The sequence below is a fragment of the Trachypithecus francoisi genome, unplaced genomic scaffold (assembly GCF_009764315.1).
Source record: "Trachypithecus francoisi isolate TF-2019V2 unplaced genomic scaffold, Tfra_2.0 Lachesis_group20, whole genome shotgun sequence".
NCBI lineage: Eukaryota > Metazoa > Chordata > Mammalia > Primates > Cercopithecidae > Trachypithecus > Trachypithecus francoisi.
Window position 1 is genome coordinate 40,244,999 of NW_022681466.1, and position 16,912 is coordinate 40,261,910.

The window sequence follows — 16,912 nt, forward strand, 5'->3', positions numbered from 1 at the left end:
CGTTGTTTTAAACACATTGGATTTATTTTATGGACTTTTCCACACTGTTCTACAACCAAGCTTTTGAAGTGCTAATTTCCCCATTTGCTGTCTGTACTAAGTTGCCTCAAGGTTAAACCATGCCCTCATGTGGTCTGTAATCTTTACTGTGAGCTCGTCTTCAGCAAGGCTTCCCCCCAGCCATCCCTATGGGAATCTTGCATACTCTGGCTCCTGGAAGAATCTCTGGAAAGTGGTTTTGGATTTGATTCAGCTGGGTGAGCTAGAAGTTCCATCAGTCCAGGATCTGATTTTACATTAAATTCTTAGCTCAGGATTTCTCCCCCTTGGGGATGTTAGAAACTTAGATTCTGTACCTGTGGGCAGCTCATTCTTCAGTCTTTGTTTTTTTGGAGGAGACTCTCCTCCACCTTCCTAGACAATCTGGGCAGAGCTAGATGTCCGGGCAATTTTTGGGGCTTGTAGTTGGCAAATTTTAGCCTCCCCTTCATGGAGGGGGAGTCTCAGTGCCAACTTCTGGCCTTGCCAGGGCCCAAGACCGCATTTTACAGTCCATGGGTGGGCATTAAAATTCCAGACTTGAGCTATGATGGCACATATCTGGATCCAGTACACCCTGGTTCTCCTTAGTATTAGTTCACAAGCTCAAGGCTTTGAGTTTCAGTTCCCTGGGGATTTCCTTCTCTCTTATAAGTCAATGATGTATTTTAAAACCTTCTGAAGTGCTGACAGTTGGTACTCCGTTGCCAAAACCAGAAGCCTCCAATTCAGTACATATTTTTCATCCCCTCCCTTTCCCAGGGGTGGTATTGCAAAGCTTTAACACCCCCGCCCCACATTATGGATGGAGGACAGGAGGGAAAGCTGCCTCTTTCTATTCTTCTGCATTTCCCAGTATGCTGCAATGAGCACAAATTATTTTTCCAACTGCATTGTGTGTGTGTGTGTGTGTATATATGTATTTGTTTATGTATATATATGTGAACTTTAGTTTTAAAAATCAACAAAAGATAACCTATATATAAAGAAAAAATATACTTTAGACCAGAGCATTTCATGGAAGCGGGAGGCCAACAGTGAATTTCCTCCCCTCTCCCTGGATGGCTTTCTTTGTTTCTTCCTGGGGCACAAGCCAGCCTGCCCCAGGCTTTTGCAATGTTCTATTTTTGTTTCATTATTTAACTGTGTCCCATATACACTGCTAAGTGGAGTGCTCAGTTCCATCGTTTAATGGATAACTGACCTCTGTCTGCAAATGCCCAAGTCACATGGAGCTCAGCAGGCCATTAATGGGGTCCTCAGACCCCGTCCCCCAGTCCATTTCAGTCTGAGGCCAAAAGAGCAGGAATGTGGACAAGTCTTTCAAGGGAAGATACAGAAGGGTTACAGAATGGAAGGCAGGAAGACAAGCTGGGGTGGAGTCCACTTACAGCCTGCTTTTGGGAACTGAGGGGCTGCCTGGCTGCAGGGGCTTTCTCACCTCTCCTGACCCCTTTATGATCTACTGAACTCAGCTCCAGGCTGGATTGACTTGGAGCTGTACTGGGACCCACCTCCTGGAGGACTAGGGGATTTTAATTCTTCTTCCTCTTTCTTCATTATTTAATTTCTAGACCTTCGCAGTGATCTAAACTGTATCTTTTGACCACTTGACCCCAAAAAGATCACACACCCAGGAGCTTGGAAAGACAACGGCAGAATCCTCAGGCAAGAGGGAGAAAGGGTACGTCACAGAGGTGTGTGCGCCTCCATTGCCTGACCTTGACCCTGGGATTCACAGTGTTTTACTCAGTGCTGTCCTATGGGGCTGTGACCTCCATGGCTCCTTCCATCAAGCCCAGGAAGATGACATTATGGGTGGCGTGATCCATCTCACCTGTGAGAACACAGAAGCTGAGAGGAGTGTCCTGCCCAGGGAGGCTAGGGCAGGACCTGAACTTTGTGCCTTCTGGGGTGTGGTCCCCCACTTGTGTTCAGCCATTCAGCCCGCAGAGGTAGGGTGCATTCCCCAGGCAGATCTCAGAACACAGCCCAAGGCCACTCAGCCAGGAAGTGTAATCCCAAGATTCAGGGTTGGGCACCCTGAGTGAGGGGCTCCAGGCCACCACCCCACTGCTAGATCTGCCCTCCCGGGGTGGGAACATGGCTGCCTTCTGTGTTCCTGCCCTGCCTTCCTGGGCTGGCTCCATCTGGCCTGCTGGCCTCCTCCTCCTCTGCCCCTCCCGTCCCAGTGCAGCTAAACCCACCCCTGCCCCCAACCCCGGCGCCTCAGAGGATGAGTGTTCCTCACCCTCCCCACAACAATCCATCCATCAGGATGGAGACAGCCGTTCCCATCCGGAGGGAAGAGGGGGCGGAGAATATCGATCACTGGGAATGATGTCTCTGTATTCTGCCTCTCTGGTTTATTTCCCTCTGCAGAGGCAGGCGGGGAAAATGTTGGCTGCAGTTTTGACATGAATTGATCCTGAAGCTGGGTGAACCCAGCGGTACTCCCTTAATGGGCAGCCATGGCCTGCCAGCTCTAGGGCTGACAACAAGCACTCAATCAATGCACACGGCGGCAGCCCATTCATCTGATCGCACCCCAGAAGGCACAAAGTTCAGGTCCTGCCCCGGCCTTCCTGGGGAGGACACCACTCTCAGCATCTGTGTCACCCATAATGTCATCTTCCTAAGCTTAATCGAAGGAGCCAAGGAGGTCACAGCCCCCTAGGAAAACACTGGGTAAACACCGTTAATTGCAAGGTCAAGGTCAGACCTCCCGACTTCTCCTTGCATACAGCACTGGGGCCTGCTCAGCAGGGTCTGAACGTGAGTCACCAGCTGGCATAGGGGCTGGGGGAGAAGGTCAAAGGAGGGGAGCAGGGCCACTACCAGGACCTCAAATTCATCTCCCCTGCCAAGGTAAAAGCTCCTACCCAACTCAGACTCAAATGCCTTCAAAACTGAGCAGAAATCCCAGTGGCGCAAATGGTCCTATCAGCCAGTAACACTTTAGTCTGAATCTGTAGAGGCTTGTCCTCAGTCAGGATGGTCCCAGCGTTGTTTCAGGGACGTGGTAGGGTATATGAGGTGACCGTGTGCAGGGCCCAGCCCACACCTGGGACTGTCCCCCCTGCTGATTAAGCCGGATTCTGGCCTTGGCCCTGCAGCCCCCATCTGACGGTGTGACATTTGATGGTGTGCTCTCCCTGAAGCTTCAGTCACCTACGGAGCCCTCCGTCTTCTCACCTGGGACCTGCTTCCTTGGTATTCCCAGGTGAGACAACACTGGGAGATCATACTTCCTTGCAGAAGGGCTAAGACCATGAAACATGGCAGTGTATGTGGAGGTGGGCACAGTGCCTGGCACATGGCCGCTGCTCTCCTGTCAAGCTTCTGGAAGTTTCCCTCAATCCTTGGAATAAGGGGAGAACACAGGGACACCCAGAAATGGAGCAACGTCCCTTAGGAAGGATTCAGAGTGGGCAGCAACCAGTCACAGAGGGCTGGGCTGTTGGGTTCAGATTCAGAAAAAAAGATCAAGAACCCCTGCTACCGGCGGTCTCAGGTAGAGCCGGAGTTGAAGGTGGGTGGGAGCAACCAGGTTGTCTCGACATGAAGGGTGAGAAAAAAAGATATTTTCCATGCACAGAGCAAATCCCACCCTTCTCTGGGAAACAACACTCCTTCTAGGAAGCCGGTGGGGGCCCACCTGACCCCATCACTCACAGCCTACCCCGGCCAGGAGTCTGGGCTCCATCAGAGACATGCCTTGTGCCCTGGAAGGAGGGAGCTGGCCTTGGTGCTGTGCATCTGCCAGCCCCAGAGCACCTGGCATGCCCTTTCTGCAGAGCAAGGGTGAGGTTGGCCCAGACATCTTCACCTCTGGGATGAACAGGTGCAAGGGAGGGCTGCCCACCAGGGAACAGATACCTATTTTGAGACCAAGTAGGATTTACATAGGAAGTCCCCTGTCTCCTAGGACCCTGGCTGGGGGAAGGTGGGTGAGGGGTGTCTGGATGTATCACCCTAGGGTGAACGTGATATGGTTTGGCTGTGTCCCCACCCAAATCTCATCTTGAATTGTAGCTCCCATAATCCCTATGTGTCATGGGAGGGACCCAGGGGGAGGTAATTGCATCATGGGGGTGGGTTTTTCCCCTTGCTGTTCTCGTGATAGTAAGTCTCATGAGATCTGATGGTTTTAGAAAGGGCAGTTCCCCTGCACACACTCCCTTGACTGCTGCCACGTAAGATGTGCCTTTGCTCCTCCTTCCCCTTCCACCACGATTGTGAGGGCTCCCCAGCCATGTGGAACTCTGAGTCCATTAAACCTCTTTTTCCTTATAAATTATCCAGTCTCAGGTATTTCTTCATAGCAGTATGAAAAGGGACGAATACAGAAGCTATTGCTTTCTGGCACACCAACACTTACTGCCCATGAGTGGGGCCTCTGGAGGGCAAGTTGTGTCCAGGTACAGAAGTCCAAGGGACACTCTGGGAGACAGAGGGTGCCAGGTACACAGACAGGAGCCAGGAACAGAATGGAGCTCCTTCAAGCCTCAAGCCTCTGACTTTTCAGCCTCACATGAGCCATGAAGTGAACAGGTTGGTAGCTAAGTGTGCACAGTCCCTGAACGCAAACTCTGGCTCTGCCACCAAGCAGGTGTGTGGCTTTTGACAAATTTGCTTCACTGCTTAGTGCCTCCACGTGTGTATCTGTAAAACATGGGTAACCACACTTACAAAGGTTTTCAGGAAAATCGTAAGTTTTGGCGAGGATGTGGAGAAATTGGAACCCTCATACTTTGCAGGCTGAAGCGTAAAATGATGCAACCACTGTGGAAAACAGTTTGGTGGTGCCTCAGGAAGTTGCACACAGAGTTACCAGACAATCCAGCAACCCCATTCCTAGGGATATACCCAAGAGAATTGAAAGCAAGTGTTCAGACAAATATTCGCACATGAATGTTCATCATGCATTATTCATAAGTCCAAAGGTAGAAATAACCCAAATTTCCATTCATGTGGTAGCATGCATGACTAGTACTTTGTTCCATTTTATGGCTAGATAATATTCCATTTCATAAATGGACACACTGTGGTACGTCCATAAAATGGAATATCATCCAGCCATAAAATGGAAGGAAGCACGGATGCATGCTGCAACACGAATGAACCTTGAAAACATTATGTGCAGTGAAAGAAGCCAGACACAGGGGCCACACGTTGTATGATTATAATTCCATTTATGTAATGTGTCCATAAAAGGCAAATCTAGAGGGACAGAAAGCAGATTAGAGGGTGCCAGGGACTTGGGAAAAGAGGGAATGGGAGTGACTTCTTCACGGGTGATGAAAATATTCTGAAACTAGAGAGTGCTGAGAGTTGCACAACATTTGAACGTATTAAATGCCACTGAATCACACACTTTAAAATGGTTAAAATGATAGATTTTATGTTATGTGTATTGTGCCACAATAAAAACCCCTAAATATTGCATCTATTTATATCAAAGAATATGATTCACCATGGTTTAAAAAATGCATACCCAAAGTGTATGCATATAAGCAATTATGAGGAGCAGGGAGGTTGCTGGGGGAGGATATTAAAGGAGACTGGAAGCAAAGTGCTTGGCATAGAGTGAACCATGAAGTAACAGCTCAGTAAATACCAGCCTCCCTCAGCTACGCCTCGTATTAGAGAACGTGCCTCTATTGGCCATGCCCGTTCACACATCACCTGGTCTTGGAGCCCCAAGAGGCAGGAGGTCAGGTCCTTAAGGTCTTGCAACTGCACATTGTGGGCCAAGTGACCCTGCCTCCCAGAGTGGATGGAGACGAGACCCCAGGGATGGGACTTGCCTTGAAGGTCTTAATAACTCACCTCCATGGAGGTCTGTGATTAGCACTGGGGGACACAAGCTTCTTGGGCCAAGGCAGATCTCCAAAGGGCAAAGGAGACACTGGGCATTGATTTCATTGACCGTGGCATGAATGCTATTCAACAAGCAGGTAGTAAATATCCCTTTGGTGAGTCCCTGGTCTAGTGGGGTAGCTGGGAAGGCACCGATGTTGGCAGTGCAGGGGCAAGTTGGCTGATGGAGGTGTGCTGGGGATGCCACAGGAGCACAGACAAGGACCCCTAATTGGGGAACATCTGGGAAAGCTTCTGGGAGAAGCTGATCTTTGAGCTAGTCCATTCCATCACCTGGTTCTCGTATGGAGAATAGTTTTTTGTTTTTTTAAAAAATTTTTATTTTAAGTTCTCGGATACATGTGCAGAACGTGCAGGTTTGTTACATAGGTATACATGTGCCATGGTGGTTTGCTGCACCTATCAAGCCATTATCTAGGTTTTAAGCCCTATATGCATTAGGTATTTGTCCTAATGTTCTCCTTCCCTGTGTCTGCAACCCCCCTGCCCCCGACAGATCCTGGTGTGTGATGTTCTCCTCCCTATGTCCATGTGTTCTCATTGTTCAACTCACACATATGAGTGAGAACATGTGGTGTTTGGTTTTCTGTTCCTGTGTTAGTTTGCTGAGAATGATGGTTTCCAGCTTCATCTACGTCCCTGCAAAGGACATGAACTCATTCTTTTTATGGCTGCATAGTATTCCATGGTGTATATGTGCCACATATTCTTTATCCAGTCTATTGTTGATGGGCATTTGGGTTGGTTCCAAGTCTTTGCTATTGTAAATAGTGCTGCAATCAACATACATGTGCATGTGTCTTTAGGGGAATAGTTTTTGTTTTAAATGAAGAGAAGAGAATTTTGGAAGAGTCAGACCCTGTGCTAGACATTTTGGTTACATTTGGCTTTCACAAATTCCAAAGGTTCAGAAAGAACATGGGGCTCCTGAGGTTCAAATCCTGGACCTATGAGCTTGGTGACTTTGGATGAGTTACTTAACCTCTCTGTGCCTCAGTTTCTTCACCTATAATATGTGTTTCATGATAGTGACCCCATAGACATTCAGTAGAGCACTCAGTATGGGAAATCCAAAGTAGGAACTTGTCATCATCAGAGCTATTCCCTTGCACACAATGGCTTTGGGGCCGAGATCACTGACACCATGATCACTGACACCGTTGTCTATAAGGACCCGTTAACTTCGCTCTTCCCAGCCACAAACTTCAGCTGAGCCTCATTCAGACAATATGGAGAGGATATGATGAACTCTGTGTCCTCAGCACCAGGAAGACACAGTGAGTGGCTGTCAACATATCGAGGACCTCTTGCATGACATCTGTCTTCTCCTTTATAGTTTTATCATCATGTCTATCTTATATAGTAGCTGCTCTCCTTCTCATTTTAGAATTAAGGAAACTGAGGCTCAAAGAGGTAAAATGTCTCACCTAAGGCCACATGGAGCAGTTGAGCTCCAAATCCCACATTCCCTCTGTCCACTGCACAGTGCACATGGCAGGGGCCCAGGACTAGTGATTAATAGCCCAGGTTTGAATTCCCAAGCGAACGCTTACAGCAGAGCTGGATGCCTGATCTGAAAACACACATGATGATAAGGTGTACCTCATAAGAATAAGACAACAGGATGCTTACAAAGACTTTGACAGTGATAAGCACCCAATGAGTATTAGCTCCTAAAATTACTCTATCATCCTGCTACCTCCTATCAGAGAACTACTGGTGACCCATGCTCCTGCAGGCATCTGGCTCTGGAAGGGACAGCACAGATCTGCTGTCTGGTTCATCACTCCAGACCCCAGAGAGTATGGACAACCCCCCAGCCCAGGCTCTCTCCCCCTGAGTCAAGGTCCTCTTTCTTCCCAGCTGTGTCCCCCATGCCAAACTGCACAGACACAAATTCCAGGAGCAGCTCGTACTCTTTCGCTTGAGATCACCCAGTGTGAGAGCAATTCCAACACTGGCTTATTCCAGTGGTTCCTGCCTCCCCCCACCCAGGACCAGGCTGACAGCTGGCTTCCTTCCAGATAGGAGCAGCACCCTTCACCTGACCTCCACCACTATGCCAGCTGCCTTTGAGTTGGGAGCAGGCTGTTTCCACCCATGAAGGGCTCATGGAAGTCCCAACTCCTGGAGCAGAACCACCCCCGCTGCGGCATCCTTGCTCCACAGTGATCCAGGCACCCTGGGTTTAAACACAGGGGAAGATGGGAAACTCCCTATCAGCCAACCCCATGTGAGCAGAAGTCTTCCCACGACTGCACCATGTCTACCTCCTGGTAAGGTCTTTTCCTACCAATTCAGATTTACTCTCTGGGATTATGGAGATAGGTCACATTTCCCAAACATTCTGCCAGAAACAGAAATTACTTCAACAACCAGAAAATAAAAACCAAAAGGAACAAGGGTCACTGAAGCATGAGCAACTTCCATCCAACCTGTAGCTCTTGAAATGTCCTGTCCCCCTATGCCCTCCAAGCTTTTCCTCTCCCTCGTTTGGTGCCTTTACTTCTTTAGGTGCTGGACTTCAGAGCGGCACAGTGAAAGCCTGGCCCCCATTAGCATCAGAAGGGCCTAGGTTCAAATCCTGGCTTTGCCGTTTATCAGCCATGGGATTGTAGGCAAGCTACTGAGCCTCGGTTTCCTCATCTGTAAAATGGGAATCATAATACCCTCAACCAAGATTATGGTAGAGGATTCCATTAAATAGTGCAACATGTCAAGTACAAGCTAGATGCTCCCAAAGTGGTGGGAGTTTTTATTGGCCACCATCTTTCGGAAATGTCCTAACACATCAGCCTCTTTCCAGTTGCTGGCATGTGGGACTGAAGACAGTGCTTTAGAAAATTACTCGGCCAACTCATAGGCCATTTGTTCCACTTGCCCACTGATCTGTTTGCCCCCAATAGTACCTGCTCTTTCTTCAAGAACTGACCCCTCTACCCTAGGAGTGGTCCTTATAGGCACATCACCTGGTCCCAGATGCTTGGCCAAAGGTGAACACCTGATGCAGCCAACTCCATCAGATACTTCCTCTCAGGAAGGGCCTGGCTCTTTTTAAGATCCAACAGACTGCCTGGGGCTCTTATGGCCTGAAGTCTACAGAGGAAACTAGGTCTGCTGGCCTTGGCGTTAGAAATGCTGCAAGAGCTGTGGGTCCTGCCTCTCTTTAACTCCGGATTCTGGGTTCTCATGAAATCGGACTGTGAGGCCCATCCTTGAGTTTCAGGACACACCTGAGGCCTCTAATCAACTCTGCCTTTTTGCTTGAGCTACACTGAACAGAAGGAGCCTACAGGCTTGACTTCCAAGAGACGTGGGTTCAAATCTCAGCACTGCCACTTATTAAGTGGGTAACTGTGGGCAGTGGTTCAACCTCTCTGAGCCTCAGGCTTCTCATCTGTAAAGTTCCTTTATCTGCAACAACCACAAACCCTCCCGACAGTCCTCTCATTATCTGTCTTACCCATGCAGAAGACTGAGCAAGAGTCAGCAAGGAACCTGGTTAAGGTTCTGGGGTAGTGGATGGTACAGGTCAGATATAAACCCTCCCAGGCCAGGATGCGACCCTCTCACCACCTTGCCTTGCCTGGTAGAGGCTGATAAGCCACTCCCCAACCCTGGAATCACTTTTATATTTCACAGGCCTCCTCGCAGACCACCAGCCCAGCCCATTTGGCAGTGAAGGTGAGGGCATGGCGGGCAGTGGGGCCGGGGAGAGCAGGGAGTTGAAGCCCCCCTAAACCACACTGGGAAAGTGGCACCCTCTTCTGGCCTTTACTTTTTGTGTGATGAAAGATACTCTGATTTCTCACTTGGCTCCACAGCTCCATCTGCTCCGTGGTGCCTATGTCCAGCTTGATTTTCAAATAATCACAGTCCCTTGAGCTCTGGAGCTGGAGGACCTGCAGAGGTTCTGGACTGGAAAACCTCTAAGGGAGGGACAGTTTAATTCCATAAAACACACCTGACTCTTGACACAGAGCAGATGTTCCAGAAATAGGTTGTGGAGATGAATCCTCTCCCATCCCGTCCTTTTACAGATGGGAAGCAGAGGCCCAGAGGAGTGTGGGGACTTGTCTAAGCTCATGCACAGTGAGAATCACTGGGCCTCAAACCCCTGTTGCCCATCCTGAAGCCAGGGCTCCTCCTGTGGCAGCCCCCTGAGAAGATTCCTGAGCAGGAGGCCTCCCTGCTGTCCTGCCCGGCTCTCCTTGCCTAGGGCAGTGGGAGACAGCTTGGAGGATGCTCCTTTGGGCAGGTACAGAAAGGGCTGCCACCTGCTGGGCGTTACCTTCAGGTGAGTGGAAGGAGCCAATTCCAGCAGTGGGCATTTGGGGATGTTTTCCTGGATGGGCTGGGAAAGGAGAATAAATCTTGGAGCCCCCAAATCACTAAGCTAAAGGGAAAAGTCAAGCTGGGAACTGCTTAAGGCAAACTTGCCTCCCATTCTATTCCATGTCATCCCTCTGCTCAGAGATAGACGCATATCTGATTGCCTCTTTTGGAACAGCTAATCAGAAACTCAAACAAATGCAACCATTTGTCTCTCACCTACCTGTGACCTGGAAGCCCTCTCTGTGCTCTGAGTTGTCCTGCCTTTCTGGGCAGAACCAATGTACATCTTACATATATTGATTGATGTCTCATGTCTCCCTGAAATGTATAAAACCAAGCTGTGCCCCAACCACCTTGGGCACGTGTCGTCAGGACCTCCCGAGGCTGTGTCACCGGCACATGTCCTCATCCTTGGCAAAATCAACTTCCTAAATTAACTGAGACCTATCTCAGATACCTGAGGTTCACAGGCCTGCCCAGCAAAGTCACGTGGCTGTAACATCCCATCGTCATCAGAAGCCACAGGCTCTGGAAGACACACCACCTCTGACAGCCACTTACTCAGGGATCAAACAGGGCAAATGCACAAAGACACACTGGCAGACACACACACCTCCTGAGAGGGACCTCACACATCTGGAGCACACAGAGACACACCAGTGTGCCCGACAGTCCCAGAAACCTTCCTTCCTGGGGTCTCGCTGTCACTGTGGCCCATCCCCAAGGAAGACATTCCCACGCAGGAGGAGCAGGGGGGTTCAACCATGAGAGTTATCAGGGAGGTGTCTGCGGATACCAGCAGCTGCTCCTCTTTTTTCAACTCTGGGGTATTTTTAAAACCCACATTTCCAGTGATGAGCCTGCCTCTGACATGTGCCTCTGGAATAATGTGAACCTGCCAGATGGGTTCATTGAGGCTCTCTGGATTTAAGTCTTAGGGGTTCTGAGGCTGCAGAATCTTGCTAACGGAGCCTGTGCTGGCTGCCCCTGCTCAATCCCATGATCCTTCACTTGGGTTCAGGCTTAGCTTCCTGAGGAAGCCAGGGCAGCATCATCAGAGGGAACTCAGCAGGCTGGCCCTGAAGACCCTGGGAGATGCTGACTCTGAAAGGGCCAGACCTCCTCCTTAGCTCCGGAAAAAGGAGCGCTTGACTTCCCCCGACCTTCTGGGATACTGGCTTTGACCTCAGCAGATGGCATTGCTGCAGCTCGGTGAATAGATACACAAGTCCAGAGCACGCGCCCGTGGCTGGGCAGATTGGGATGGGGCCACCTGCCCTCTGGCTTCTCGCTGGCACGCGTGCACAGAGAGGGGGCATTGAGGACAGCATTCCCAACAAAAGCCCTGCAAAGTGGGGATCACCAGTTCCCAGAGTACACCGAGGGTGAGGGAGATTCTGTGGCTCGTCTAAGGCCACCCGGCTAGTAAGAGACTGTGCTAGGATTTGAACTCAGTTCTGTGTGGCCCCGAAGTCCACATTTTAGTGTGGACAGTAGACAGTGGGCTGCCCATGCTCATTCCCCAACAGCGCTGCCCGAATTCCTTAACCCTTCTGGGCCTTGCTTTTCTCAATTGAGCAATCAAGTAAAGGAGTAACACCCGATAGCACTTCAGTGCACATGCGCGGAACAGCCCTGGAGTGGCGTTTGTGCCTAGCAAGTAGTGAGCGCTCACTGACCTCCCCTTTTTACTCACAGAGAAAGCTCACAGCCCTTGGTGATGAGGGACCCATCAGAGCCCACCCAGTTGCTCCCACATTGTCCACTCCCCAGACTCACTGTTCCTCCGTGTTCCTCCAGTTTCTCTTGCTGCAGCTGCTTGGAAGCTCCTTCCCAGACCTCTCCCTCTCACTCTCTCCCCACCTTCCCATCTCTGATAAATGTCACCTGCGCAGTGAGACCCTTCCTGGCGCTCCTTTTGAAAATGGCAACCCTGCCTCACCTGTGCTCTCTAAACCATGACCCTGCTTGGTCTTTCTAGCGTCTTCACCATGCAGCCTCCTCCATTTTCTACTCCTACACCACATGTATTGTTCATTTCTCTCTGTGAACTGCTTGCTCCTAAGAAACAGGATTGATTTTTGTCTTTCTTTCTAGCTGTATCCCCAGCGGTTCTCAACAGCAGACTACTTTGCCTCCCAGGGGATTTTTGGCAAGCTCTGGAGACATTTTTGGTTGTCAGAATGGGTGGGGGTGGCTTGGCGTAGTGGTTTACACCTGTAATCCCAGCACTTTGGGAAGCCGAGGCAGGTGGATCATGAGATCAGGAGATCGAGACCACCCTGGCCAACATGGGAAAACCCCATCTCTACTAAAAATATAAAAATTAGCCGGCTGTGGTGGCACATGCCTGTAATCCCAGCTACTCGGGAGGCTGAGGCAGGAGGTTTGCTTGAACCCAGGAGGTGGAGGTTGCAGTGAGCCGGGATCGCGCTACTGCACTCCAGCCTGGGTGAGAGAGTGAGATTCTGTCTCAAAAAAAAAAAAAAAAAAAAAAAAAGAATGGGTGGGGGCCTGGGGTGCTACTGGTATCTCATGGATAGAGACCAGCACTGTTACAGAGCATCCTACACTGCCCAGGACAGCCTCCCCTGCACCAAAGAGAACAAGGCAGCCCCAAATGCCAATAATACTCCAGTCATATCCCTGTTACTTAGAACAGCAGCCAGCACACGCATAGCAGGTACTCAGTAAATGCTCATTATGGAAGGATGAGGAGCTGCTATCGTCATTGTTGTCATTGTTACTATTATTTAAGGACAGATGTGGTCGAGAATCATCCTTAAGGAGAGTCCCTTGGGTGCTCATGGCCAATAGGTCACACTGGTGACTTAAAACATCATTATTTTGGTCTAGGCTCTGCCCCCTGGAGCATCCAGAAAAGGCAGCAAACTGCTTATTGCTGGGGCTTCACCAGCCAGGACCAGTCTACATCATCAAGCCTCCCGAGCACCCAGGTGATATCAGCCTTCTCCTTCCTACAAGGAGCCTGGCCATGGGCTACCGTGAGCAGGGACCCTCAGTCCTCACCCGTCCATCCCCCGTTCCGCTTGTCCCCACACTGGAAAATTCAGGACCTTGTGCCCAACTGAGCAAGGAATCACCTCCACAGGCCTTTTCAGGGTGATCCCAGCCGAACTCTGCTCCCCCCAAGCCACTCTCAGCCCAGGAGACTCGTGGGACTGAGTGAATTATGCCATTTTTGCTTCTTTCAAGAAAGGGCAAGAGGAGTGACAGGGGAATTTTCAGGGAGGCACAGCCAGGCAGGGGATACTCCGTCATTTTGCTGACCTAACAAATTATCATTGAAAATTTTAAACAGCCAGCGTGACCAGGCCAGCCTCTCCTAATGCAGAGGGCACCACCCATAGAACACACGAAACCCCACGTGGCGTGTTCTGAGCGGCGGGTAGAGCAGCATGAAAAGAAAGGATGCTTTTGCATCGGGGACTATTTCACCTCTCGAACACGCTGCCGGAGCCCAGCCCAGCCACAGGCCTGGCACCCACCCTGTATTTACATGGAGAATTCCCGCTTGAGATTCACAACTTTCCCTGCCTGAGGCCTGCCCCTTCCCCCTCACCCCAAGCCTCTCCTTCTCCCTGGGGCCTTCTTGAGCTCAGCAGCTGGGCCTGTCTCTGCAGAACTGTGAGGCTGGCAAAGTACAATCTTCTCTCTGCTACACTCCCCAAGCTTCTCTTTCCCTCCTCTCTGTTCTGCCTTCTCTTTCTCTCCTCTCTAAGGTCCTGAAAGCTTCTAAACAAGTCATTGATGCTAAAGTTTAGTAACTGACATAAGACTATGAACCACAGGAATAAGTCTCCAATGGTAGGATATTAAGCATCAGATGACTAGGTTTGGGGAAACAGGATGATATTTGGTGGGCAGGGGGTTGTCCTGGTGCCCCTGAAGTCTCAAATGGCTAGTCCCAATTCTGCCAGGGAGTAGGACTGGTTCAAAACTCAGAAAAGATGACAGAGCAGGCACGTGCCAAGTGTCAATGAACCAGGAGACTGTGTGGGGTGGGCCCAGGACACCAATGGCTGGGGGCAGAAGCTGGGGACAAAAGTGCCAGCTCCCCGCAGAGGCAGGGCTTGCTGGAGACTGGGTTGCATCCTCCATCCTCACTTTTTGGGAATCCAAGCTCAATCTGTGAACTACCCTGCTACTAAAATTCACACCACTTCCCCCACCTCTAAGGATGGCATGAGGGATCCTAGCTACACAGCCACTTCCCTCAAGTCCAATGTCAGAGAGTCAGGCTGAGGGCTAGAGAAAGCAGAGGCCACAACACCAGCCCTGAACCTTTGTGACCTTACTTGATTCTCAAAACACCCTGCCAGACCCATCTTACAGATGAGGAAGCTGAGCCTCCAAGCGTTCTGTAAGTTGGACAATGTCACACAGTCAGGGACCTAGCAGGGTTCGGAGCCCATGTTTTCCACAACAACCTAAGGCCAGTCTCTTCCGAACAAGCGTGAACAATTCAGCCAATCTCTCCATGCACCAAGTCACAGAGCCCCAGCTTACAAGCCTGAGAACAGCTGAGCTCCCACAAGCCTGCAGTTGGCTTGTGGGGCCTTAGATGCAGCCAGCCAGGATGCTGGGGCTCTCACATCACCAACAGCCCCAGCCACAGCAGGTCCACATCCCTATCTTCCGTCAAACTGGACTACCCAGCCCCTCAGCACATCCACTGCCTTTTACATGACAAGAGGGAGGAGGTTTGGGGGTGCGGAGGTCTCAGGCACAAGCACAGATTTCACCCTATGAGGCACACTGGGGACCTGGCCCTGAGATGGGGTATCCCCAAGCTACCTCCAAGGGCTGTGTTAGCAGAGAAGTGGCACAGAGCTAGGGCTTCTCAGGCAGCCAGGAGACTTCGGCATGAGGGGCTGGCTACAGCATCTGCAAAGGGGTGCCACCAACCTGCCACTGAGATGCCTGCGGTCCTGAGATACTCTGAAACCAGGACATCAGAGCCAATTCAGGTCCCATACCCACACCCAGGCAATCCAGGCTGTTAATTGATCAACACCTGGGGTTTGTGGAGATGAGGGGAATAGGTGTGAGGTGGCCAGGAGGGGAAACCTCATCTTGTGTTCCCCAGGATGGATGTGGAGCAGAAGCCAGCCTTGGTGACAGCTTGCATGTGACATCTGTCAAACTGAGACAGCTCCCACTTGGGGATCCTGTCCTGGGTCCTGCTCTAACCCAGTCACTGATAATCCATTGCAAAGTGGATGAATCCCTTCCTTTCTGGGAACAAGGGCTTCCTCAACCACCAGTATGCCTGGCAGGTACCAAGGACAGCCCGGGGGCAGCCCTGGAGAAGCTAGTCAGAATATGAGCTTCTTTCCTCCCCAGCCAGGCTCCCGGAATTATTTCTCAAATCATTTTCAGTCCTAGGAAGTGATCATTTGATTTCACTTTAACATTTTTAACAAGCTACATCTTCATCAACTGCCAAATTAGGCTGAGAGCAAAGAGATCGGGTAATCACAATGAGGGGCTTTGGAGTGATTGGGGAAATCAAATTTGGGGTGTGCCTGGGGGGTCGACACTTCACTCTCAGCACCTGCTGCGGGGTCCTCATCGCACCACCCTGATGACCTCGGTGAGTCCATCTCTGCTCAGTGGCTCCTGGCAGGGACACCTCCTCCTATCAACCCTCCCCACAGGCAGGAGAAGGAAACCCCGGGTCCCACAAGCTGGAGAAAGAAGGCCACCCTGCAGGCTGTGATAAGCGGGGAGTCGGACCCGCGTAGGCCGACAGCCCCGCTCAACAGGTGGTGGTGGGCTTATTCCTTCCTGCATTATCCGGATAGTTCTGCCAGCCCCATTCAAGTCCGACGTGGAAAAGTCTGCCCTCAGCTTTGGCGTGGGTAAACTGCCTGGAAGCGACCGCAAAGAGGGGGAGTCATCATCTCCCTCGACACATCCTTGGGACAGACAGATGGACAGGCACACACGCACACGCGCACACACACGACCGCGCTCCCCATCACCCTGCCCCTTCCAAGGTGCGCGGTCGCGGGGTCTCTCCGGCCCCTGCCCCTGGCTGGGCGGTCATGGGGGCACAGCCCGGCGCCGCGGCCCAGCACCAGTGGGAGACCGTCCCCCGGGGACCCCCCGGCTGGAAGAGCTGGTCTCTCCCGGTCTTCCCGGCTCTTACCTCGCTGGAGCGGCCGCGACCCCCGACCCGGGTCCAGTGTCCCTTGCCGGCTGGGCGCGCGGGGCGGGAGGTACCGCGCTAATCTGCCCGGGACGCCCGCCCCGTCCAGTCAGCCCGAACCGCTCCGCGCGAGTGACGGTGGCCGCCGCCGCCGCAGCTCGCGCCCTGGACCCCGAGAGGGAGGGGCGGGCAGGGGGCGGGGCCGAGGGCGGGGCCTCCCCACCCCTGCGCTACCAGCTGCGGGCGGGGTTTGGGACCGATCGGATGCGGTCTCCCAGCCCGGGAGGTGAGCACCTCTGGGGGTAAGCACCCTCGTGGGGGTGGCAGGTGAAGAGTTGTGGGCTGGCGTGGGAGAGGAAGGCTTTCAGAGTCCGCATCGGGCTGGGAGGCCCTGCCTGGAGTCGGACTCACTTTCAAATTCCAGCAGCTGGGGCTGCTGCCTCTGCTGTTGCTGCTGCTTTTAAATAAGGATGATGATGA

The 16,912-nt window shown here is 51.6% G+C and overlaps 1 protein-coding gene across 1 annotated transcript in view; it reads right to left on the minus strand.

Annotated features, from left to right (window-relative positions):
• CACNG5 (calcium voltage-gated channel auxiliary subunit gamma 5) overlaps positions 1 to 16,562 on the minus strand; it is a 51,779-nt gene extending 35,217 nt beyond the window's left edge. Inside the window, exon 1 of the mRNA XM_033183906.1 lies at positions 16,433 to 16,562. The gene's annotated coding sequence lies outside the window, so the exon portion shown is untranslated. The remainder of the gene's footprint in view (positions 1 to 16,432) is intronic.
• Between the last annotated feature and the right edge of the window lie 350 nt (positions 16,563 to 16,912).